The sequence below is a fragment of the Pristiophorus japonicus genome, unplaced genomic scaffold (assembly GCF_044704955.1).
Source record: "Pristiophorus japonicus isolate sPriJap1 unplaced genomic scaffold, sPriJap1.hap1 HAP1_SCAFFOLD_445, whole genome shotgun sequence".
Classification (NCBI taxonomy): domain Eukaryota; kingdom Metazoa; phylum Chordata; class Chondrichthyes; family Pristiophoridae; genus Pristiophorus; species Pristiophorus japonicus.
In genome coordinates this window covers 387,501-413,758 of record NW_027254347.1, presented here as the reverse complement: position 1 = coordinate 413,758, position 26,258 = coordinate 387,501, and the positions used below count along the sequence as shown (strand labels likewise).

Here is a 26,258-nt window from a genome sequence, read left to right as displayed (position 1 = left end):
AGGTTCAATGACCTCCTCCTGTTCCTGTGTCACAGGGTCGAGGGGCTGAATGGACTCCTCCTGTTCCTGTGTAACAGGCTTGAGGGGATGAATGGCCTCCTCCTGTTGCTCATGTAACAGGCTCGAGGAGCTGAATGGCTTCCTCCTGTTCCTAATGTCACAGGCTTGAGGGTCTGAATGGCCTCCTCCTGTTCCAATGGTAACTGGCTCGAGGGGCTGAATGGCCTCCTCCTGTTCCTAATGTAATGCTCGAGGGGCTGAATGGCCTCCTCATTGCTAATGTAACAGGCTCGAGGGGCTGAATAGCCTCCTCCTTTTCCTGTGTAACAGGTTCGAGGGGCAGAATGGCCTCCTCCTGTTGTTCATGTAACAGGCTCGAACAGCTGAATAGCTTCCTCCTGTTCCTAATGTAACAAACTCGAGGGGCTGAATGGCCTCCTCCTGTTCCTAATGTAACAGGCTCGAGGGGCTGAATGGCCTTCTCTTGTTCCTGTGTAACAGGCTCGAGGGGCTGAATGGCCTCCTCCTGTTCCTAATATAACAGGCTCGAGGGGCTGAATGGCATCCTCCTGTTCCTAATGTAACAGGCTCGAGGGGCTGAATGGGCCTCCTCCTGTTCCTAATGTAACAGGCTCGAGGGGCTGAATGGCCTCCTCCTGTTCCTGTATAAGAGGCTCGAGGAACTGAAAGGCCTCCTCCTGTTCCTAATGTAACAGGCTTGAGGGGGCGGAATGTCCTCCTCCTGTTCCGAATGTAACAGGCTCGAGAGGCTGAATGGCCTCCTCCTGTTCCTATGTAATAGGCTCGAGTGCTGAATGGCCTCCTCCTGTTGCGATGTAACAAGCTCGAGGGGCTGAATAGTCTCCTTCTGCTCCTCATGTAACAGGCTTGAGGGGCTGAATGGCCTCCTCTTGTTGCTAATGTAACAGGCTCTAGGGGCTGAATAGCCTCCTCCTTTTCCTGTGTAACAGGTTCGAGAGGGAAAATGGCCTCCTCCTGTTGTTCATTTAACAGGCTCGAACAGCTGAATAGTTTCCTCCTGTTCCTAATGTAACAGTTTCGAGGGGCTGAATGGCCTCCTCCTGTTCCTAATATAACAGCCACGAGGGGCTGACTGGGCCTCCTCCTGTTCCTAATGTAACAGGTTCGAGGGGCTGAATGGCCTCCTCCTGTTCCTAATATAACAGCCTCGAGGGGCTGAATGGTATCCTCCTGTTCCTAATGTAACAAGCTCGAGGGGCTGCATGGTCTCCTCCTGTTCATAATATAACAGGTTCGAGGGGCTGAATGGCCTGATCCTGTCCCTAATGTAACAGGCTCGAGGGGCTGCTAGCCTTATCCTGTTCCTATGAAACAGGCTCGAGGGGCTGAATGGCCTCCTCCTTTTCCTGAGGTAACAGGCTCGAGGGGCGGAATGGCCTCCTCCTGTTGCGATGTAAAAGGCTCGAGGGGCTGAATAGTCTCCTTCTGCTCCTCATGTAACAGGCTTTAGGGCCTGAATGGTCTCCTCCTGTTCCAATGGTAACTGGATCGAGGGGATGAATGGCCTCCTACTGTTCCTAATGTAAGGCTCGAGGGGCTGAATGGCCTCTTGTTGTTGCTAATGTAACAGGCTCGAGGGGCTGAATAGCCTCCACCTTTTCCTATGTAACAGGCTCGAGGGGCAGAATGGCCTCCTCCTACTCCTGTGTAACATGCTTGAGGGGCTGAGTGGCCTCCTCCTGTTCCTATGTAACTGGCTCGAGGGGCTGAATGGCCTGATCCTGTTCTGTGTAACAGACTCGAGGGGCTGAATGGCCTCCTCCTGTTCCTAATATAACAGCCTCGAGGGGCTGAATGGCCTCCTCCTGTTCCTAATGTAACAGGCTTGAGGGGCTGAATGGCCTTCTCTTGTTCCTGTGTAACAGGCTCGAGGGGCTGAATGGCCTCCTCCTGTTCCTAATATAACAGCCACGAGGGGCTGACTGGGCCTCCTCCTGTTCCTAATGTAACAGGTTCGAGGGGCTGAATGGCCTCCTCCTGTTCCTAATATAACAGCCTCGAGGGGCTGAATGGCCTCCTCCTGTTCCTAATGTAACAGGCTCGAGGGGCTGAATGGCCTTCTCTTGTTCCTGTGTAACAGGCTCGAGGGGCTGAATGGCATCCTCCTGTTCCTAATGTAACAGGCTCGAGGGGCTGCATGGCCACCTCCTGTTCCTGTATAACAGGCTCGAGGGGCTGACTGGGCCTCCTCCTGTTCCTAATGTAACAGGTTCGAGGGGCTGAATGGTCTCCTCCTGTTCATAATATAACAGGTTCGAGGGACTGAATGGCCTCCTCCTGTTCCTAATGTAACAGGCTCGAGGTGCTGAATGGCCTCCTCCTGTTCCTGTATAAGAGGCTCGAGTAACTGAAAGGCCTCCTCCTGTTCCTAATGTAACAGGTTCGAGGGGCTGAATGGTCTCCTCCTGTTCATAATATAACAGGTTCGAGGGACTGAATGGCCTCCTCCTGTTCCAAATGTAACAGGCTCAAGGGGCTGAATGGCCTCCTCCTGTTCCTGTATAAGAGGCTCGAGTAACTGAAAGGCCTCCTCCTGTTCCTAATGTAACAGGCTTGAGGGGGCGGAATGTCCTCCTCCTGTTCCGAATGTAACAGGCTCGAGGGGCTGAATGGCCTCCTCCTGTTCCTATGTAATAGGCTCGAGGGGCTGAATGGCCTCCTCCTGTTCCTAATGTAAAAGGCTCGAGAGGCTGAATGGCCTCCTCCTGTTCCTATGTAACAGGCTCGAGGGGCTGAATGGCCTCCTCCTGTTCCTATGTAACATGCTCGAGGGGCTGAATGGCCTCCTACTGTTCCTAATGTAAAAGGCTCGAGAGGCTGAATGGCCTCCTGCTGTTCCTAATTTAACAATGTCGAGGGGTTGAATGGCCTCCTCCTGTTCTTAATGTAACCAGCTCGAGGGGTTGAATGGCCTCCTCCTGGTCCTGTGGAACAGGCTCAAGGGGCTGCATTATCTCCTCCTGTTCCGAATGTAACAGGCTCGAGGGGCTGAATGGCCTGATCCTGGTCCTAATGTCACAGGCTCGAGGGGCTGCATGGTCTCCTCCTGTTTCTGTATAAACGGCTCGAGGGGCTGAATGGCCTCCTCCTGTTCCTCTGTAACTGGTTGAGGGGCTGAATGGCTTCCGCCTGTTGATAATATAACAGTCTCGAGGGGCTGAATGGCCTCGTCCTATTCCTAATGTAACAGGCTCGAGGGGCTGAATGGCCTGATCCTGTCCCTAATGTAACAGGCTCGAGGGGCTGCATGGCCTTATCCTGTTCCTATGAAACAGGCTCGAGGGGCTGAATGGCCTCCTCCTTTTCCTGAGGTAACAGGCTCGAGGGGCGGAATGTCCTCCTCCTGTTGCGATGTAACAAGCTCGAGGGGCTGAATAGTCTCCTTCTGCTCCTCATGTAACAGGCTTGAGGGTCTGAATGGTCTCCTCCTGTTCCAATGGTAACTGGCTCGAGGGGCTGAATGGCCTCCTCCTGCTCCTAATGTAAGGCTCGAGGGGCTGAATGGCCTCCTCTTGTTGCTAATGTAACAGGCGCGAGGGGCTGAATAGCCTCCTCCTTTTCCTGTGTAACAGGTTCGAGAGGGAAAATGGCCTCCTCCTGTTGTTCATTTAACAGGCTTGAACAGCTGAATAGTTTCCTCCTGTTCCTAATGTAACAGGTTCGAGAGGCTGAATGACCTCCTCCTGTTCCTAATATAACAGCCTCGAGGGGCTGACTGGGCCTCCTCCTGTTCCTAATGTAACAGGTTCGAGGGGCTGAATGGCCTCCTCCTGTTCCTAATATAACAGCCTCGAGGGGCTGAATGGTATCCTCCTGTTCCTAATGTAACAAGCTCGAGGGTCTGCATGGTCTCCTCCTGTTCCTAATATAACAGGTTCGAGGGGCTGAATGGCCTCCTCCTGTTCCTAATGTAACAGGCTCGAGGGGCTGCATGGCCACCTCCTGTTCCTGTACAACAGTCTCGAGGGGCTGAATGGCCTCCTCCTATTCCTAATGTAACAGGCTCGAGGTGCTGAATAGTCTCCTGTTTCTGTGTAACAGGCTCGAGGGGCTGAATGGCCTTCTCCTGCTCCTAATGTAACATGCTCGAGGGGCTGAATGGCCTCCTCCTGTTCCTGTGTAACTGGCTCGAGGGGCTGAATGGCCGCCTCCTATTCCTCTGTAACAGGCTCAAGGGGCTGAATGGCCTCCTCCTGTTTCTGTGTAACAGGCTCGAGGGGCTGAATGGCCTTCTCCTGCTCCTAATGTAACATGCTCGAGGGGCTGATTGGCCTCCTCCTGTTCCTGTGTAACAGGCTTGATGGGCTGATTGGCCTCCTCCTGTTCCTAATATAATAGGCTTGAGGGGACAGAATGGCCTCCTCCTGTTTCTAATGTAACAGGCTCGAGGAGCTGAATGGCCTTATCCTGTTCCTGTGTAACAGGCTCGAGGGGCTGAATGGACCTCCTGTTGTTCCTAATGTAACAAGTTCGAGGGGCCGAATGGCCTCCTCCTGTTCCCAATGTAACAGGCTCGAGGGGCTGCATGGTCTCCTCCTGTTCCTGTTTCAGAGGCTCGTGTGGCTGAATGGCCTCCTCTTGTTCCTAAAGTAACAGGCTCGAGGGAGCTGAATGGCCTCCTCCTATTCTGAATGTAACAGGCTCGAGGGGCTGAATGGAGCTCCTCTTGTTCCTATGTAACAGGCTCGAGGGGCTGAATGTAGCTCCTCCTGTTCCTGTGTAACAGGCTCGAGGGGCTGAATTTCCTCCTCCTGTTCCCAACGTAACAGGCTTGAGGGGGCTGAATGGCCTCCTTCTGTTCCTAATGTAACAGGCTCGAGAGGCTGAATGGTCTCCTCCTGTTCTGAATGTAACAGGCTTGAGGGAGCTGAATGGTCCTCCTCCTGTTCCTAATGTAACAGGCTCGAGGGGCTGAATGGCCTCCTCCTGTTCCTATGTAACAGGCTCGAGGGGCTGAATGGCCTCCTCCTGTTCCTGTATAAGAGGCTCGAGGGGCTGAATGGCCTCCTCCTGTTCCTATATAAGAGGCTAGAGGGGCTGAATGGCCTCCTCCGTTCCTCTGTAAGAGGCTCGAGGGGTTAAATGGGCCTCCTCCTGTTTCTATGTAACAGGGTCGAGGGGCTGAATGGCCTCCTCCTATTCCTAATGTAACAGGCTTGAGGGGCTGAATGGCCTCCTCCTGTTCCTATGTAACAGGCTCGAGGGGCTGAATGGCCTCCTCCTGTTCCGGTTTAAGAGGATCAAGGGGCTGAATGGCCTCCTTCTGTTCCTATGTAACAGGCTCGAGGGGCTGAATGGCCTCCTCCTGTTCCTGTATAAGAGGCTCAAGGGGCTGAATGGCCTCCTCCTGTTCCTGTATAAGAGGCTCGGGGGGCTGAATGGCCTCCTCCGTTCCTATGTAAGAGGTTCGAGGGGATGAATGGGCCTCCTCCTTTACCTATGTAACAGGCTCAAGGGGCTGAATGGCCACCTCCTGTTCCTGTGTAACAGGCTCAAGGGGCTGAATGGCCTCCTCCTGTTCCTATGTAACAGGCTCGAGGGGCTGCATGGTCTCCTCCTGTTCCTGTATAAGAGGCTCAAGGGGCTGAATGGCCTCCTCCTGTTCCTGTATAAGAGGCTCGGGGGGCTGAATGGCCTCCTTCTGTTCCTAATGTAACAGGCTCGAGGGGACTGAATGGACCTCCTCCTGTTTCTAATGTAACAGGCTCGAGGGGCTGAATGGCCTCCTCCTGTTCTTGTATAAAAGACTCTCGAGGGGCTGAATTGCCTCCTCCTGATCCTGTGTAACAGGCTTGAGGGGGCTGAATGACCTCCTCCTGTTCCTAATGTAACAGGCTTGAGGGGGCTGAATGACCTCCTCCTGTTCCTAATGTAACAGGATTGAGGGGGCTGAATGGCCTCCTTCTGTTCCTAATGTAACAGGCTCGAGGGGACTGAATGCACCTCCTCCTGTTCCTAATGTAACAGGCTCGAGGGGCTGAATGGCCTCCTCCGATCCTATGTAAGAGACTCGAGAGTTTGAATGGACCTCCTCCTGTTCCTGTGTAACAGGCCCGAGGGGCTGAATGGACCTCCTCCGTTCCTATGTAAGAGACTCGAGAGTTTGAATGGACCTCCTCCTGTTCCTGTGTAACAGGCCCGAGGGGCTGAATGGACCTCCGGTTGTTCCTAATGTAACAGGCTCGAGGGGCCGAATGCCCTCCTCCTGTTCCTAATGTAACAGGCTCGAGGGGCTGAATGGCCTCCTCCTGTTCTTGTATAAGAGACTCTCGAGGGGCTGAATGGCCTCCTCCGTTCCTATGTAAGAGGCTCGAGGGGTTGAATGGACTTCCTGTTGTTCCTAATGTAACAGGCTCGAGGGGCCGAATGCCCTCCTCCTGTTCCTAATGTAACAGGCTCGAGGGGCTGAATGGAGCTCCTCTTGTTCCTATGTAACAGGCTTGAGGGGGCTGAATGGTCTCCTTCTGTTCCTATGTAACACGCTCGAGGGGCTGAATGGAGCTCCTCTTGTTCCTATGTAACAGGCTCGAGGGGGCTGAATGGCCTCCTTCTGTTCCTAATGTAACAGGCTCGAGGGGACTGAATGGACCTCCTCCTGTTCCTAATGTAACAGGCTCGAGGGGCTGAATGGCCACCTCCTGTTCTTGTATAAGAGACTCCCGAGGGCCTGAATGGCCTCCTACTGTTCCTGTGTAACAGGCCCGAGGGGCTGAATGGCCTCCTCCTGTTCCTGTATAAGAGGCTCGAGGAGCTGAATGGCCTCCTCCGTTCCTATGTAAGCGGCTCAAGGGGTTGAATGGGCCTCCTCCTGTTCCTATGTAACAAGCTTGAGGGGCCGAATGGCCTCCTCCTGTTCCTGTGCAACAGGCTTGAGGGGCTGAATGGCCTTCTCATGTTCCTAATGTAACAGGCTTGAGGGACTTAATGGTGTCCTGTTCCTAATGTAACAGGCTCGCCGAGCTGAATGGCCTCCTCCTGTTTCTGTGTAACAGGCTCGAGGGACTGAATGGCCCCCGCCTGTTCACAGGCTCGAGGGGTTGAATGGACCTCCTCCTGTTCCGAAAATAACAGGTTCAAGTGGCTGAATGGCCTCCTCCTGTTCCTAATGTATCAGTCTCAAGGGTCCGAGTGGCCTCCTCCTGTTCCTGTGCCACAGGCTCGAGGGGCTGAATGGCCTCCTCCTGTTCCTGTAAACGAGGCTCGAGGGCTGAATGGGCCTCCTCCTGTTCCTGTGTAACATGCCCGAGGGGCTGAATTGAACTCCTCCTGTTCCAAATGTAACAGGCTCGAGGGGCTGCATGGTCTCCTCCTGTTCCTGTATAAGAGGCTCGAGGGGTTGAATGGCCTCCTCCTGTTCCTAAAGTAACAGGCTCGAGGGACTGAATTTTCTCCTGTTCCTGTATAACAGGCTCGAGGGGCTGAATGGAGCTCCTTTTGTTCCTATGTAACAGGCTTGAGGGGACTGAATTGAACTCCTCCTGTTCCTAATGTAACAGGCTCGAGGGGCTGCATGGTCTCCTCCTGTTCCGAATGTAACAGGCTCAAGGGGACTGAATTGAACTCCTCCTGTTCCTAATGTAACAGGCTCGAGGGGCTGAATGACCTCCTCCTGTTCCTGTATAAGAGGATCGAGGGGCTGAATGGCCTCCTCCTGTTCCTAATGTATCAGGCTCGAGGGGCCGAATGGCCTCCTCCTGTTCCTGTGCAACAGTCTCGAGGGGCTGAATGGCCTGATCCCGTTACTGTGTAACAGGCTCGAGGGGCTGAATGGCCTCCTCCTGTTCCTGTACAACAGGCTCGAGGGGCTGAATGGAGCTCCTTTTGTTCCTATCTAACAGGCTTGAGGGGACTGAATTGAACTCCTCCTGTTCCTAATGTATCAGGCTCGAGGGGCCAAATGGCCTCCTCCTGTTTCTGTGTAACAGGCTCGAAGGTCTGAATGACCTGATCCCGTTACTGTGTAACAGGCTCGAGGGGCTGAATGGCCTCCTCCTGTTCCTGTATAACAGGCTCGAGGGGCTGAATGGAGCTCCTCCTGTTCCTAATGTAACAAGCTTGAGGGGGCTGAATGGCCTCCTCCTGTTCTTAATGTAACTGTTTGAGAGGCTGAATGGCTTCCTCCTGTTGATAATGTAACAGGCTCGAGGGGCTGAATGGCCTCCTCCTGTTCCTGTATAACAGGCTCGAGGGACTGAATGGCCTCCTCCTGTTCCTGTGTAACAGGCTCGAGGGGTTGAATGGCCTCCTCCTGTTCCTACTGTAACAGGCTCGAGGGACAGCATGTTCTCCTCCTGTTCCTAATGTAACAGGCTCGAGGGGCTGAATGGCCTCCTCCTGTTCCTGTGTAACAGGCTCGAGGGGCTGAATGGCCTCCTCCTGTTCCTGTGTAACAGGCTCGAGGGGCTGAATGGCCTCCTCCTGTTCCTGTGTAACAGGCTCAAGGGGCTGAATGGCCTCCTCCTGTTGCTACGTTCCAAAGATGCAGCAAGACTCTTCGGAAAGCAGTTATTATTTTCTGCTGCTTTGAAGTGTTGGTGAACTCGTTAAATTGTTCCACGGGGCTCAAGAATTTGTGGCTGAATATTGTCGGCTGTGGAATTCGAGGGCTTGGCTGAATTCCCCGGCTAATAATGAGTTGTTTCTGGACCGCAGTGGTGCAGTGGGAAACCGTTTCCTCTCGGGAATCTCAGGAGATGGGCTGGGAAATCGTCAGGCCAAAAGAAAAAGGAAAAAAAAAAAATCTGTGTTGCAGAGTGAGGTTGGCTTGGACTGAAAGTTCAGTGTCGAGAGCAGTCCGGTGACGTGACTGGAGAGGGGCGGAAGAATCTAAACCCTTGTCCCGCAGTCCCTTGTCAGAGGAAGAGAGAGGGAAGCGACAGGGATCGGCACAAATCCAGTCCACTGTGCGCGGCAGATTCTCAGCTTCGAGAACGCTGCCATCTCACTCAGCCACAGCTTTGAAGGACTTCAACCGAGGCTGGGACACAGGTCAGCGATGAAACCTTTGCGTTCTCCAGCCAGAAATCGCGCGCGGTGTTTAGTTTTTAGCGATCCGCGCGGATAATCCACGCGTGCTTCCCATGTTGGGGTAGCTGTGGGGACAGGGGGCGGGGGAGAGGGGTTGCGGACAGAGAGAGAAAGAGACAGAGAGGGGTGGGTGGTGGCGCAGGAGGCGGGGAGGAATTTGCTCTGTTCATTGGCTGACACAATAGCCCCCTGTGAGAATTTCCTTCGAAATGGGGGGGTCGAGTCGGGGGGGGGTGGGGAGCAGGAAAAAAATAACGCATTTATATAGCGCCTTTCTCGACCACCGGACGTCCCAAAGCGCTTCACAGCCAATGAAGTACTTTTGGAGTGTGGTCACTGTTGTATTGTGGGAAACGGCAATTTGCGCACAGCAAGCTCCCGCACACAGCGATGTGATAATGACCCGGATCATCTGTTTTAGTGATGTTGGTTGAGGGATAAATATTGGCCCCAGGACACCGGGGAGAACTCCCCCTGCTCTTCTTCCAATAGTGGCCCCGGGATCTTTTACATCCACCCGAGAGGGCAGACGGGGCCTCGGTTTAATGTCTCATCTGAAAGACGGCACCTCCGACAGTACGGCGCTCCCTCAGTACTGCCCCTCCGACAGTGCGGCGCTCTCTCAGTACTGCTCCTCCGACAGTACGGCGCTCCCTCAGTACTGCCCCTCCGACAGTGCGGCGCTCTCTCAGTACTGCCCCTCCGACAGTGCGGCGCTCTCTCAGTACTGCCCCTCCGACAGTACGGCGCTCCCTCAGTACTGCCCCTCCGACAGTGCGGCGCTCTCTCAGTACTGCCCCTCCGACAGTACGGCGCTCCCTCAGTACTGCCCCTCCGACAGTGCGGCACTCCCTCAGTACTGCCCCTCCGACAGTGCAGCCCTCCCTCAGTACTGCCCCTCCGACAGTGCGGCGCTCTCTCAGTACTGCCCCTCCGACAGTACGGCGCTCCCTCAGTACTGCCCCTCCGACAGTGCGGCTCTCCCTCAGTACTGCCCCTCCGACAGTGCGGCACTCCCTCAGTACTGCCCCTCCGACAGTGCGGCACTCCCTCAGTACTGCCCCTCCGACAGTGCGGCGCTCTCTCAGTACTGCCCCTCCGACAGTGCGGCACTCCCTCAGTACTGCCCCTCCGACAGTGCGGCACTCCCTCAGTACTGCCTCTCCGACAGTGCGGCGCTTCTTCAGCACTGCCCCTCCGACAGCGCAGTGCGGCGCTCCCTCAGTACCGCCCCTTCCGACAGAGCAGTACGGCGGTCCCTCACTGCTCTGGGAGTGTCGGGCTTAGACGATGGTGCTCGTGTCTCTGGAGTGAGACTCGAAGCCACGACCTTCTGACTCGGAGGTGAGAGAGAGAGAGAGTGCTGCCCACTGAGCCACGGCTGACACCTACATTGTTATATACGCGGGGCGTGGAATGGTTTCACGAGTAAGTGCACCCCTCGGTGTTGTGCCGGACCATTCAGGGTACCAAGATACCCTGTGTTCATTCATCGACCCGTGCTTATCCTGCTAATCTCAGCCCGGGCAGGGCTTTGAGGGGGGAGTGGGGGGGACGATAGGAGGGCACAGTTGCCCCTGGACGAGGCAGGGGGGGAAAAATCAGCCGGAGTCGCCACTCTTGATTGGGTTCATAAGAACATAAGAAATAGGAGCAGGAGTAGGCCATTCGGCCCCTCGAGCCTGCTCCGCCATTTAATACGATCATGGCTGATCCGATCATGGACTCAGCTCCACTTCCCTGCCCGCTCCCCTTATCCCCTTATCGTTTAAGAAACTGTCTATTTCTGTCTTAAATATATTCAATGTCCCGGCTTCCACAGCTCTCTGAGGCAGCGAATTCCACAGATTTACAACTCTCTGAGAGAAGAAATTCCTCCTCATCTCAGTTTTAAATGGGCGGCCCCTTATTCTAAGACCATGCCCCCTAGTTCTAGTCTCCCCCATCAGTGGAAACATCCTCTCTGCATCCACCTTGTCAAGCCCCCTCATAACCTTATACGTTTCAATAAGATCGCCTCTCATTCTTCCGAATTCCAGCGGATGTAGCCCAAACTTGAAGCCCCACTTAGTCGAATAGCACGGCCCGACCACACGCCCTTGAAGGTTGGCCGCTTCGAGTGAGGTACCACGAGCGGCAAGAATGTGAGCTTAGCGCTCAAACAACCCATTCCCCACATAGAACCAGAGTACACATGATGCAGAGGGGGGAAGGGGAGTTGGGGAGGGGTACGATTGGCGGGGGGGGGCACCCCCAGACATTTTGAATGCAATGACCTATATGAGACCATACATAAATTTAAACTCATCCAAAACCCCCCTGTCCCGTGTCCTAACTCGCACCGAGTTCCGCTCACCCATCACCCGCTGTGCTCGCTGCCCCCGTGTCCTAACTCGCACCGAGTCCCGCTCACCCATCACCCCCTGTGCTCGCTAACCGACATTGGCTCCCGGTTAAACAATTTCACAATTCTCCATCCTTGTTTTCAAATCCCTCCATGGCCCTCGCCCCCTCCCTATCTCTGTCACCTGCCCCAGCCCCTACACCCCTCCCTATGTCTGTAACCTCCTCCAGCCCTACACCCCTCCCCATCTCTGTAACCTCCTCCAGCCCCTACATCCCTCCTTATCTCTGTAATCTGATCCAGCCCTACACCCCTCCCTATCTCTGTAACCTCCTCCAGCCCCTACAACCTCCGAGATGTCTGCGCTCCTCTAAGTTTGCCCTCCTGATCATCCCCCAATTTCCATCGCTCCACTATTGGTGGCCGTGCCTTCAGCTGCCTGGTCCCTAAGCTCTGTAACTCCCTCCCTAAACCTCTCCGCCTCTCTCTCCTCCTTCAAGACGCTCCTTAAAACCGACCTCTTTGACCCAGCTTTTGGGCACCTGCCCTAATATCGTCTTATGCGGCTCGGTGTCAAATTTGATAAACCTGTGAAGCACCTTGCGACGTTTTACTACATTAAAGGTGCTATACAAATGCAAGTTGATGCTGTTTTCATGATAATAGCACCTTTCACAACCTCTGGGTGGCCCAAAGGGCTTTACCGTCAGTGAAATAATTTAGAAGTGTATTCAGATACTTGTCTTTGAAAGAGCTGCATCATTTACATTTCATGGGCCAGTGTAGAGGGAGCTTTACTCTGTATCTAACCCCGTGCTGTACCTGCCCTGGGAGTGTTTGATGGGACAGTGTAGAGGGAGCTTTACTCTGTATCTAACCCCGTGCTGTACCTGCCCTGGGAGCGTTTGATGGGACAGTGTAGAGGGAGCTTTACTCTGTATCTAACCCCGTGCTGTACCTGCCCTGGGAGTGTGTGATGGGACAGTGCAGAGGGAGCTTTACTCTGTATCTAACCCCGTGCTGTACCTGCCCTGGGAGCGTTTGATGGGACAGTGTAGAGGGAGCTTTACTCTGTATCTAACCCCCTGTACCTGCCCTGGGAGTGTGTGATGGGACAGTGCAGAGAGAGCTTTACTCTGTATCTAACCCCCTGTACCTGCCCTGGGAGTGTGTGATGGGACAGTGCAGAGGGAGCTTTACTCTGTATCTAACCCCCTGTACCTGCCCTGGGAGTGTTTGATGGGACAGTGTAGAGGGAGCTTTACTCTGTATCTAACCCCCTGTACCTGCCCTGGGAGTGTGTGATGGACAGTGTAGAGGGAGCTTTACTCTGTATCTAACCCCGTGCTGTACCTGCCCTGGGAGTGTGTGATGGGACAGTGTAGAGGGAGCTTTACTCTGTATCTAACCCCGTGCTGTACCTGCCCTGGGAGTGTTTGATGGACAGTGTAGAGGGAGCTTTACTCTGTATCTAACCCCGTGCTGTACCTGCCCTGGGAGTGTTTGATGGGACAGTGTAGAGGGAGCTTTACTCTGTATCTAACCCCCTGTACCTGCCCTGGGAGTGTTTGATGGGACAGTGCAGAGGGAGCTTTACTCTGTATCTAACCCCCTGTACCTGCCCTGGGAGTGCTTGATGGGACAGTGCAGAGGGAGCTTTACTCTGTATCTAACCCCCTGTACCTGCCCTGGGAGTGTTTGATGGGACAGTGTATTTTGTGGGGAGCACAGTGGAGGAGCAGGGTTGAGTGAGGTATGGGTGTGAAGAGCAGGCCCAGCTCTCGCGTGTTTGTCCGGTATAGGCTCTGGCAGGATGAGTGAGTCAGACATGATTGTCAGTTCTCCTGTTCTGGATTTCCTCAGGAAGTTAGGTCCGTAGCTGATCTTCACAATGTTGTCCTTAAAGCAGCCCACAGTCAGGAAACAGCCCAGAGCAGAACTAATCTCATTTCAAGGTGTTAGTTCGACATGTAACAGATCCCCAGCTGTGGCTCAGGGGGCAGCACTCTCACCTCTGAGTCAGAACGTCGTGAGTTCGAGTCTCACTCCAGGAACTTGAGCACAAAGTCCAGGCTGACTGAGGGAGCGCCGTACTGCGCTGTCGGAGAGGCAGTACAGAGGGAGCGCCGCACTGTCGGAGGGGCAGTACTGAGGGAGCGCCGCACTGTCGGAGGGGCAGTGCTGAGGGAGCGCCGCACTGTCGGAGGGGCAGTACTGAGGGAGCGCCGCACTGTCGGAGGGGCAGTACTGAGGGAGCGCCGCACTGTCGGAGGGGCAGTACTGAGGGAGCGCCGCACTGTCGGAGGGGCAGTACAGAGGGAGCGCCGCACTGTCGGAGGGGCAGTACTGAGGGAGCGCCGCACTGTCGGAGGGGCAGTACTGAGGGAGCGCCGCACTGTCGGATGGGCAGTACTGAGGGAGTGCCGCACTGTCGGATGAGACGTTAAACCGAGGCCCCATCTACCCTCTCAGATGGATGAGAAGGTATCCCTCCGCCGCACTCCATCGGGTTCATTAATGCCCTTTCAGGAAAGAAATCTGTCGTCCTTACCTGGTCTCGCCAATAGGTGACTCCAGTCCCTCTGAAATTGCCCAGCGAGACACTCAGTTACAGGCAATTATGGATGGGCAACAAATGCTGGCCTCCAAGTGATGCTCACCTCCCAAAGCTAGATGGGAGTGTAGGTTGTGAGGAGGATGCAAAGAGGCTTCAGGGGGATATAGACAGGCTAAGTGAGTGGGCAAGAACATGGCAAATGGAATATAATGTGGAGAAATGTGAAGTTATCCACTTTGGTAAGAAAAATAGAAAAGCAAAGTATTTTTTAAATGGTGAGAGATTGGGAAATGTTGGAGTTCAGAGGGACCTGGGTGTCCTTGAACACGAGTCACTGAAAGTTAGCATGCAGGTACAGCAAGCAATTAGGAAAGCAAATGGTATGTTGGCCTTTATTACAGGAGGATTTGAGTATAAGAGTAAAGACGTCTTACTGCATTTAAATAGGGCCCTGGTGAGACCACACCTGGAGTATTGTGCACAGTTTTGGTCTCCCTAGCTAAGGAAGGATATATTTGCCATTGAGGGAGTGCAGCAAAGGTTCACCACACTGATTCCTGGGTGTTGTGTATCTGTAAAGGATGCACTCCAATGTTCCACCACCAGCGAGCACATCCCCTGAAGTCCCAAGGGATCCCAGCATCCCTTATGAGCACTGTATATAAGCCGGCCCCTAAGGCCTGTCTTAATAAAGACTGAGGTCACTGTTACTTTAACCTCCCTGTGTGCAGCCTCATCTGTGTTAGGAACACAATAACTGGCGACGAGTATACGAATCCATCGCAAAGATGCAGCAAACTGTGGGCATCCTGGAGAAGTTCTTGGAGGGTGAGGACTGGGAAGCCTATGTCGAATGACTAGACCAGTACTTTGTAGCCAACGAGCTGGACGGAGAAGGAAGCGCTGCAAAAAGGAGAGCGGTTCTCCTCACAGTCTGCGGGGCACTGACCTACAGCCTCATGAAGAATCTTCTGGCTCCAGTGAAACCCACAGATAAGTCGTATGAGGAGCTGTGTGCACTGGTTCGGGAGCATCTTAACCCGAGGGAGAGCGTGCTGATGGCGAGGTAACGGTTCTATATGTGCCAGCGATCTGAAGGTCAGGAAGTGGCGAGCTACGTCGCCAAGCTAAGGCGACTTGCAGGACAATGTGAGTTTGATGGCTACCTGCAGCAGATGCTCAGAGACTTTTTTGTACTGGGCATTGGCCACAAGAACATCCTACGAAAACTTTTGACTGTGGAGACACTGACCCTCAGTAAGGCCATTGCGATAGCACAGGCGTTTATGTCCACCAGTGATAACACCAAACAAATCTCTCAGCACACAAGTGCTAGCAATGTTCATAAATTAACAGATGACTCGGAGTCCCCAACAAAGGATGAATGCAAGGTAATTCACACCTTGTTGGCATTGTGGAGGCTTCCATTCAGCCTATTCATGCAGCTTCAAAGGGTATGTTTGCAAGAGCTGTGGAACAATGGGGCACCTCCAACGAGCTTGCAGACGAGCTTTAAGCTCTGCAAAACCTGCTAACCACCATGTGGCAGAGAAAGATCGGTCCATGGTGGATCAAAGCAATTTCGAGTCTCAGAGAGAGGAGGCAGATGCTGAAGTACACGGGGTGCACACATTTTCGACAAAATGTCCACCTATAATGCTAAATGTAAAATTGAATGGCTTACCCGTAGCCATGGAACTGGACACTGGCACTAGCCAATCCATCATGAGTAAAAAGATGTTTGAGAGACTGTGGTGCAACAAGGCACTCAGACCAGCCCTGAGCCCCATCCACACGAAACTGAGAACGTACACCAAAGAGCTCATCACTGTCCTGGGCAGCGCCATGGTCAAGGTCACCTACGAGGGCACGGTGCACGAACTGCCACTCTGGATTGTCCCGGGCGATGGCCCCACACTGCTTGGAAGGAGCTGGCTGGGCAAAATCCGCTGGAACTGGGATGACATCCGAGCGCTATCACATGTCGATGAGGCCTCATGTATCCAGATTCTTAACAAATTTCCTTCCCTTTTTGAGCCAGGGCGAAGGTGCGGATCCACTTGGTCCCAGAGGCACGACCCATTCACCACAAGGCTCGAGCGGTACCTCACATGATGAGGGAGAGAGTGGAAATCGAGCTGGACAGGCTGCAACGCAAGGGCATCATCTCCCCAGTGGAATTCAGCGAGTGGGCCAGCCCGATTGTTCCAGTACTCAAAAGTGATGGCACGGTCAGGATTTGCGGCGATTATAAAGTAATTTTTAATCGTTTCTCGCTACAGGACCAATACCCGCTACCTAAAGCGGACGACCTATTTGCGACGCTGGCAAGAGGCAAGACGTTCACCAAGCTCGACCTGACTTCGGCCTACATGACGCAGGAGTTGGAGGAGTCTTCGAAGGGCCTCACCTGCATCAACACGCACAAGGGACTGTTCATCTACAACAGATGCCCGTTTGGAATTCGGTCGGCTGCAGCGATCTTCCAGAGAAACATGGAGAGCCGACTCAAGTCGGTACCATGCACAGTGGTTTTTCAGGACGACATATTGGTCACGGGTCGGGACACCGTCGAGCACCTACAAAACCTGGAGGAGGTCCTCCAGCGACTGGATCGCGTAGGGCTGTGGCTGAAGAGGTCGAAATGCGTCTTCATGGTAACAGAAGTGGAGTTTTTGGGGAGAAAGATCGCGGCGGACGGCATTCGGCCCACAGACGCCAAGACAGAGGCTATCAGGAACGCGCCCAGGCCACAGAACGTCACGGAGCTGCGGTCGTTCCTGGGACTCCTCAAATATTTTAGTAACTTCCTACCGGGGTTAAGCACCCTCTTAGAGCCCCTACATGTGTTATTGCATAAAGGTGAGAACTGGGTATGGGGAAAAAAACCAAGTGATTGCTTTTGAGAAAGCCAGAAACATTTTATGCTCCAACAAGCTGCTTGTATTGTATAACCCGTGTAAAAGACTTGTGCTAGCATGTGATGCGTCGTCGTACGGAGTCGGGTGTGTATTACAACAAGCTAACGTGGGGAAGTTGCAACCTGTTGCCTATGCCTCCAGGAGCTTGTCTAAGGCCAAGAGGGCCTACAGCATGATTGAGAAAGAGCCATTAGCGTGTGTGTTTGGGGTAAAGAAAATGCATCAGTACCTGTTTGGCCTCAAATTTGAGCTGGAAACCGATCACAAGCCCCTCATATCCCTGTTCGCTGAAAACAAGAGGATAAATTCGAATGCCTCAGCCCGCATACAAAGGTGGGCACTCGCGCTATCAGCATATAATTATACCATCCGCCACAGGCCAGGCACCGAGAACTGTGCGGATGCTCTCAGTCGGCTACCATTGCCCACTACGGGGGTGGAAATGGCGCAGCCTGCAAACTTGTTGATGGTGGCGCAGCCCGCAGACTTGTTGATGGTCATGGAAGCGTTTGAAAATGATAAATCACCTGTCACGGCCCACCAGATTAGGACTTGGACCAGCCAAGATCCTCTGCTGTCCCGAGTAAAAAACTGTGTACTGCATGGGAGCTGGGCCAGCATCCCCGTTAAAATGCAAGAGCTAATCAAGCCGTTCCAGCGGCGAAAGGACGAGCTGTCCATTCAGGCAGACTGCCTGTTGTGGGGCAACCGCGTAGTGCTATCCAAAAAGGGCAGGGAGACGTTCATCTCGGATCTCCACAGCACACACCCGGGTATAGTAATGATGAAAGCGATAGTCAGATCCCACGTGTGGTGGCCGGTATCGACTCTGACTTAGAGTCCTATGTACGGCAATGCAGCGTGTGTGCTCAGTTGAGCAACGCGCCCAGAGAGGCACCACTAAGTTTGTGGTCCTGGCCCTCCAGACCATGTTCAAGGATCCATGTCAACTATGCGGGCCCGTTTCTAGGTAAAATGTTCCTGGTGGTGGTGGATGATTTTTCAAAATGGATTGAATGTGAAATAATGTCGGGAAGCACTGCCACCGCCACCATCGAAAGCCTGAGGGCCATGTTTGCCACCCACGGCCTGCTGATATACTGGTCAGTGACAACGGGCCATGTTTCATCAGTGCCGAATTGAAAGAATTCATGACCCGCAATGGGATCAAACATGTCACCTCGGCCCCGTTTAAACCAGCCTCCAATGGGCAGGCAGAGCGGGCAGTACAAACCATCAAACAAAGCCTCAAACAAGTCACAGAAGGCTCACTCCAAACCCGCCTGTCCCGAGTACTGCTCAGCTACCGCACGAGACCCCACTCGCTCACAGGGGTGCCCCCGGCTGAGCTACTCATGAAAAGGACACTTAAAACCAGACTCTCGCTGGTTCACCCCAACCTGCATGATCAGGTAGAGAGCAGGCGGCAGCAACAAAATGTAAACGATGGTCGCGCCACTGTGTCACGGGAAATTGATCTGAATGACCCTGTGTATGTGCTAAACTATGGACATGGTCCCAAGTGGATCGTGGGCACGCTGATAGCTAAAGAAGGGAGTAGGGTGTTTGTAGTCAAATTTGTAGTCAAATTGTGGACAAATTTGCGGAAAGCACCTGGACCAAACGAGGCTGCGGTTCACAGACTGCCCTGAACATCCCACAGCAGACACCACCTTTTTCGAGCCCACAACACACACCCAAAGGATCAACGACACCACCCCGGACCAGGAAATCGAACCCATCACGTCCAACAGCCCAGCAAGGCCAGGCTCACCCAGCAGCCCTGCAGGGCCAACAACACGCCAGCCCAGCGAGGGCACAGCCAACACACCAGAACAGACATTTGTACCGAGGCGGTCCACCAGGGAAAGAAAGGCTCCCGACTGCCTCACCTTGTAAATAGTTTTCACTTTGACTTTGGCGGGGGAGTGATGTTGTGTATCTGTAAAGCATGCACTCCCATGTTCCGCCACCAGGGAGCGCATCCCCTGAAGTCCCAAGGGATCCCAGCATCCCTTGGGAACACTGTATATAAGATGGCCTCTAAGGCCTGTTCCTCACTCTGGAGTGTCTTAATAAAGACCGAGGTCACTGTTACTTTAACCTCCCTGTGTGCAGTCTCATCTATGTTCGGAACACAATACTGGGATGAGGAGAGATTGAGCAGACTGGGCCGATATTCTCTAGAGTTTAGAAGAATGAGAGGTGATCTCATTGAAACACACACAATTCTTACAGAGCTTGACAGGGTAGATGCAGGGAGGATATTTCCCCCCGGGCTGGGGAGTCTAGAACCAGGGGTCACAGTCTCAGGATAAGGGGTCGGCCATTTAGGACTGAGATGAGGAGGAATTTCTTCACTCAGAGGGTGGTGAATCTTTGGAATTCTCTGCCCCAGAGGGCTGTGGAGGCTCAGTCGTTGAGTACATCAAAGACCGAGATCGATAGATTTTTGGATATTAAGGGAATCGAGAGATATGGGGATCGGGCGGGAAAGTGTTGAAATCAGCCATGATATTTGAATAAGAAATATGGAGCAGGCTCGAGGGGCCGAATGGCTGACTCCTGCTCCGATTTCGTATGTTCTGATGAATGAATTGAACAAAATGTCCCAAGAGGAGGTGGAAAGTGTGGGACGGGGGGGGCACTCTGGGTGATGTGTCTCCCTCGCCCCCGAAAGTGACGGGGCCGCACTCTCGGCGGTATGACCCCCATCACACGCTCCAATACCCAAGCCTGACTGCTCGCACTCCAAGGAGGTCTGATCCCCGGGGACCCCTCGGCAGCGGGACCGCGTGTACCACCTACACGGGGCTGTCCGCCGTGCAACGTCTGCAGTCTGACATCGCCGGCTCTGACCGTGACCCCTGACCTCTCGCATTCCCCAGCCAAACATTCCCACGGATCCCGGCAGGAAGGGACTCTGTTGTGTCTCGTTGAAAGACGTCCCACATTTGTCTGTAATTTGCTCCTTTCCCACTGGCCGGCAGAATCCACCAACACCAAGGTGTCCGTCCGACTTAAAGTGACAGCGTCCATAAACACTGGGCCCAGGACGCCGGGGAGGTGGGTGGAGGGGCGGGGGGGGGAGCGGGAGCCTTCTCGTCCACCAGAGAGGGCAGACGGGGCCTCGGTTTAACGTCTCATCCGAAAGACGGCACCTCCGACAGTGCGGCGCTCCCTCAGTACTGCCCCTCCGACAGCGCGGCGCTCCCTCAGTACTGCCCCTCCGACAGCGCGGTGCTCCCTCAGTACTGCCCCTCCGATAGTGCAGCACTCCCTCAGTACTACCCCTCCGACAGCGCAGTATGGCACTCCCTCAGTACTGCCCCTCCATCAGTGCAGCGCTCGCTCAGTACTACCCCTCCGACAGCACAGTATGGCACTCCCTCAGTACTGCCCCTCCGACAGTACAGTACGGCGCTCCCTCAGTACTGCCCCTCCGACAGTGCGGCCCTCCCTCAGTACTGCCCCTCCGACAGTACAGTACGGCGCTCCCTCAGTACTACCCCTCCGACAGCGCAGTACGGCGCTCCCTCAGTACTACCCCTCCGACAGCGCAGTATGGCACTCCCTCAGTACTACCCCTCCGACAGCGTAGTATGGCACTCCCTCAGAACTGCCCCTCCGACAGTGCAGTGCGGCGCTCCCTCAGTACCGCCCCTCCGACAGTGCAGTACGGCGCTCCCTCAGTACTGCCCCTCCAACAGCGAGTACGGCGCTCCCTCAGTACTGCCCCTCTGACAGCGCAGTACGGCGCTCCCTCAGTACTGTCCCTCCGACAGTACTGGCAGTGGGAGTGTCGGCCTGGATCAAACAATCTGACACTCTTCATGCCCTTCGATTCCTGCTGTTGTATGATCGGACGTGGAGGTAGTCGGGGGAATATTTTCCAGTGCTTATGCAAGCACAGCCTTAGAGGGGAAGAAAAGCTATTGTTTGGACAGTGAGTGGATTTAGCCCTCCGTTAACGCGGAGCCGAGTGGGACCATGCGAAATGGGAACTTGTACAATTGAGCGGCCCGTTGCCAAGAATTGTTCTCACTTTGAGGCCAAAACCTCAGAATCCCAAGTATTCAACTGAAGGGGCCAAAGGTCATTTCCCAGCCCCCGGGATCAGGGCTGGGGTCTCGAGGACAGCCAATGTTTGGATTAGCAGAAGATGCAAAAAGGCAGCTGGTAGATTGTGAACATTGGAGCAGGAGGAGGCCATTCGGCCCATCCAACCCGCTCTGCCATTGGCTGAGATCATGATTGCTCTGTATCTTAACTCCATGTGTATTTGGATTTTCATAAGGCCTTTGATAAAGTCCCACATAAGAGGTTAGTGTGCAAAATTAAAGAACATAGGATTGGGGATAATGTATTGACATGGATTGAAAATTGGTTAATTGACAGGAAACAGAGAGTAGGAATAAACGGGTCTTTTTCGGGTTGGCGGGCAGTGACGAGTGGGATACCACAGGGATCAGTGCTGAGGCCCCAGCTATTCACAATATATCATCATCATTATAGGCAGTCCCTCAGAATCGAGGAAGACTTGCTTCCATTCCTGAAGTGAGTTCTTTGGTGGCTGAACAGTCCAATACGAGAGCCACAGTCCCTGTCACAGGTGGGACAGACAGTGGTTGAGGGAAGGGGAGGGTGGGACTGGTTTGCCACACGCTCTTTCCGCTGCCTGCGCTTGGTTTCTGCACGCTCTCGGAGACGAGACTCGAGGTGCTCAGCGCCCTCCCGGATGCTCTCCCTCCACTTAGGGCGGTCTTTGGCCAGGGGCTCTCAGGTGTCAGTGGGGATGTCGCACTTTATCAGAGAGCGTTGAGGGTGTCCTTGTAACGTTTCCACTGCTCACCTTTGGCTCGTTTGCCATGGAGGAGCTCCGCGCAGAGCACTTGCTTTGGGAGTCTCGTGTCTGGCATGCGAACATGATATAATTGGCATCACGGAGACATGGCTCCAGGGTGACCAAGGCTGGGAACTCAACATCCAGGGGTAGTCAACATTCAGGAAGGATAGGCAGAAAGGAAAAGGAGGCGGGGTGGCGTTGCTGGTTAAAGAGGAAATTAATGCAATAGTAAGGAAGGACATTAGCTTGGATGATGTGGAATCGGTATGGGTGGAGCTGCGGAATACCAAAGGGCAGAAAACACTAGTGGGAGTTGTGTACAGACCACCAAACAGTAATAGTGAGGTTGGGGACAGCATCAAACAAGAAATTAGGGACGCGTGCAATAAAGGTACAGCAGTTATCATGGGCGACTTTAATCTACAATAGATTGGGTGAACCAAACTGGTAGCAATACGGTGGAGGAGGATTTCCTGGAGTGTATTCGGGATGGTTTTCTAGACCAATATATCGAGGAACCAACTAGAGGGCTGGCCATTCTATACTGGGGGATGTGTAATGAGAAATGACTAATTAGCAATTTTGTTGTGCAAGGCCCCTTGGAGAAGAGTGACCATAATATGGTAGAATTCTTTATTAAGATGGAGAGTGACACAGTTAATTCAGAAACTAGGGTCCTGAACTTAAGGAAAGGTAACTTCGATGGTATGAGGCGTGAATTGGCTAGAATAGACTGGCGAATGATACTTAAAGGATTGACGGTGGATAGGCAATGGCAAACATTTCAAGATCACATGGATGAACTTCAACGATTGTACATCCCTGTCTGGAGCAAAAATAAAACGGGGAAGGTGACTGAACCGTGGCTAACAAGGGAAATTAAGGATAGCGTTAAATCCAAGGAAGAGGAATAAAAATTGGCCAGAAAAAGCAGCAAACCTGAGGACTGGGAGAATTTTGTAATACAGCAGAGGAGGATAAAGGTTTTAATTAGGAGGGAGAAAATAGAGTAAGAGGGGAAGCTTGCCGGGAACATAAAAACTAACTGCAAAAGCTTCTATAGATATGTGAAGAGAAAAAGATTAGTGAAGACACACATAGGACCCTTGCAGTCAGATTCAGGTGAATTTATAATGGGGACAAAGAAATGGCAGACCAGTTGAACAAATACTTTGGTTCTGTCTTCATGAAGGGAGACACAAATAACCTTCGGAAGTACTAGGGGACTGAGGGTCTAGCGAGAAGGAGGAATTGAAGGATATCCTTATCGGGCGGAAAATTGTGTTAGGGAAATTGATGGGATTGAAGGCTGATAAATCCCCAGGACCTGATAGTCTGCATCCCAGAGTACTTAAGGAAATGGCCATAGAAATAGTAGATGCATTGGTGATCATTTTCCAACAGTCTATCGACTCTGCATCAGTTCCTATGGACTGGCGGGTAGCTAATGTAACACCACTTTTTAAAAAGGGAGGGAGAGAGAAAACGGGTAATTATAGACCGGTTAGCCTGACATCAGTAGTGGGGTAAATGTTGGAATCAATTATTAAAGATGAAATAGCAATGCATTTGGAAAGCAGTGACAGGACCGGCCCAAGTCAGCATGGATTTATGAAAGGGAAATCATGCTTGACAAATCTTCTAGAATTTTTTGAGGATGTAACTAGTAGAGTGGACAAGGGAGAACCAGTGGATGTGGTGTATTTAGACTTTCAAAAGGCTTTTGACAAGGTCCCACACAAGAGATTGGTGTACAAAATCAAAGCACATGGTATTGGGGATAATGTATTGACGTGGATAGAGAACTGGTTGGCAGACAGGAAGCAGAGAGTTGGGATAAACGGGTCCTTTTCAGAATGGCAGGCAGTGACTAGTGGGATGCCGCAGGGCTCAGTGCTGGGACCTCAGCTCTTTACAATATATATTAATGATTTAGATGAAGGAATTGAGTGTAATATCTCCAGGTTTGCAGATGACACTAAACTGAGTGGCAGTGTGAGCAGTGAGGAGGATGCTAAGAAGCTGCAGGGTGACTTGGACAGGTTAGGTGAGTGGGCAAATGCATGGCAGATGCAGTATAATGTGAATAAATGTGAGGTTATCCACTTTGGGGGCAAAAACACAAAGACAGAATATTATCTGAATGGCGGCAGATTAGGAAAAGGGGAGGTGCAACGAGACCTGGGTGTCATGGTACATCAGTCGTTGAAAGTTGGCATGCAGGTACAGCAGGCGGTGAAGAAGGCAAATGGTATGTTGGCCTTCATAGCGAGAGGATTTGAGTATAGGAGCAGGGAGGTCTTACTGCAGTTGTACAGGGCCTTGGTGAGGCCTCACCTGGAATATTGTGTTCAGTTTTGGTCTCCTAATCTGAGGAAGGAGGTTCTTGCTATTGAGGGAGTGCAGCGAATGTTCACCAGACTGATTCCTGGGATGGCAGGACTGTGGTATGAGGAGAGATTGGGTGGACTGGGCCTGTATTCACTGGAGTTTAGAAGAATGAGAGGGGATCTCATTGTAACGTATAAAATTCTGACGGGGTTGGACAGACTGGATGCGGGGAGGATGTTTCCCCCGGGGCTGGGAAGTCTAGAACAAGGGGTCACAGTCTCAGGATACGGGGTAGGAAATTTAGGAGCGAGATGAGGAGAAATGTTTTCACTCAGAGGGAGGTGAACCTGTGGAATTCTCGACCACAGAAGGCTGTGGAGGCCAAGTCACTGAATATATTTAAGAGGGAGATAGATAGATTTCTAGACACAAAAGGTATCAAGGGGTATGGGGAGAAAGTGGGAATATGGTGTTGAGATAGAAGATCAGCCATGATCATATTGAATGGCGGAGCAGGCTCGAGGGGCCGAATGGCCGACTCCTGCTCCTATTTTCTGTGTTTCATCCGCCCGCCTTGGTTCCGTGTCCCTCGATACCCTGCCCAACAAAAATCTCTCCATCTCAGTCCTGAACTTTCCATTGGACCCCTACCATTCAGCCCCTCGAGCCTGTTACATAGCACCAGGAGGAGGCCATTCAGCCCCTCAGTACTGCCCCTCCAACAGTGCGGAGCTTCCTCAGCACTGCCCCTCCGACAGTGCGGTGCTCCCTCAGTACTGCCCCTCTGACATTGCAGCGCACCCTCAGTACTGCCCCTCCGACAGTGCGGCGCTCCCTCAGTATTGCCCCTCTGACATTGCAGCGCACCCTCAGTACTGCCCCTCCGACAGTGCGGCGCTCCCTCAGTATTGCCCCTCTGACATTGCAGCGCACCCTCAGTACTGCCCCTCCGACAGTGCGGCGCTCCCTCAGTACTGCCCCTCCGACAGCGCAGTGCGGCGCTCCCTCAGTACTGCCCCTCCGACAGCGCAGTACTGCGCTCCCTCAGTACTGCCCCTCCGACAGCGCAGTACTGCGCTCCCTCATTACTGCCCCTCCGACAGCGCAATGCGGCGCTCCCTCAGTACTACACTGGGAGTGTTGGCCTGGATTATGTGCTGAAATCTGTTGAGTGGGACTTGAACCCACGACCTCCAAAGGTCAACATCCCATTTGCTTTCTAAATTACTTGCTGTACCTGCACGTTAACTTTGAGTGATTTGTGTCCGAGGACATCCAGGACCCTCTCGTGATAGTTTGATAAGTGTTACTCCATGTTATGCTCAGTTTGGGAATCACATCAAAGGATGATGATTTGAGCTGATATTTCGAGAGGATTTTAGAGCCTGTTTGTTTAAAGTTTGGGTTCTGTTGCTGAGGGTCAAGGAACAATATAAACACCGCTTCCTCACTATGTTTACTGCTGTCTTGCTCAGGAAATGAGTGTTCTAATTCTCTGCACACAAGATGTTTCCTATCACTGTGTCCCTGTTCCAACAAGGAAAGAACATTTTGGGATCATAATCCCGCGATCACCAACCCCACTATACACAGCCTTTATGACTTTATTCCACTGTGGATTCACTGGTTGCCCCTGGCAACTGGAAGCCTGGGGCCTACAGAACCAAGGAGGCACCCTACTCCCGCCTGGGACTGCATGGCCCATCCGTGAGTCTCAGTGTCAGCTCTTGTACACATACAGTATGCGCTGTCGGAGGGGCAGTACTGAGGGAGCGCCGCACTGTCGGAGGGGCAGTACTGAGGGAGCGCCGCACTGTCGGAGGGGCAGTACTGAGGGAGAGCCGCACTGTCGGAGGGGCAGTGCTGAGGGAGCGCCGCACTGTCGGAGGGGCAGTACTGAGGGAGCGCTGCACTGTCGGGGGGACAGTATTGAGGGAGAGCCGCACTGTCGGATGGGCAGTACTGAGGGAGCGCTGCACTGTCGGAGGGGCAGTACTGAGGGAGTGCCGCACTGTCAGAGGGGCAGTACTGAGGGAGAGGCACACTGTCGGAGGGGCAGTACTGAGGGAGCGCTGCACTGTTGGAGGGGCAGTACTGAGGGAGTGCCGCACTGTCGGAGGGGCAGTACTGAGGGAGCGCTGCACTGTCGGAGGGGCAGTACTGAGGGAGTGCCGCACTGTCGGAAGGGCA

At 53.2% G+C, this 26,258-nt stretch overlaps 1 long non-coding RNA gene across 1 annotated transcript in view; it reads left to right on the top strand.

Moving 5' to 3' along the window:
* Positions 1 to 8,849: 8,849 nt before the first annotated feature.
* Positions 8,850 to 26,258, top strand: part of LOC139251811 (uncharacterized) — an 80,676-nt gene continuing 63,267 nt past the window's right edge. Inside the window, exon 1 of the long non-coding RNA XR_011591430.1 lies at positions 8,850 to 9,030. This is a non-coding gene — a long non-coding RNA (uncharacterized lncRNA). The remainder of the gene's footprint in view (positions 9,031 to 26,258) is intronic.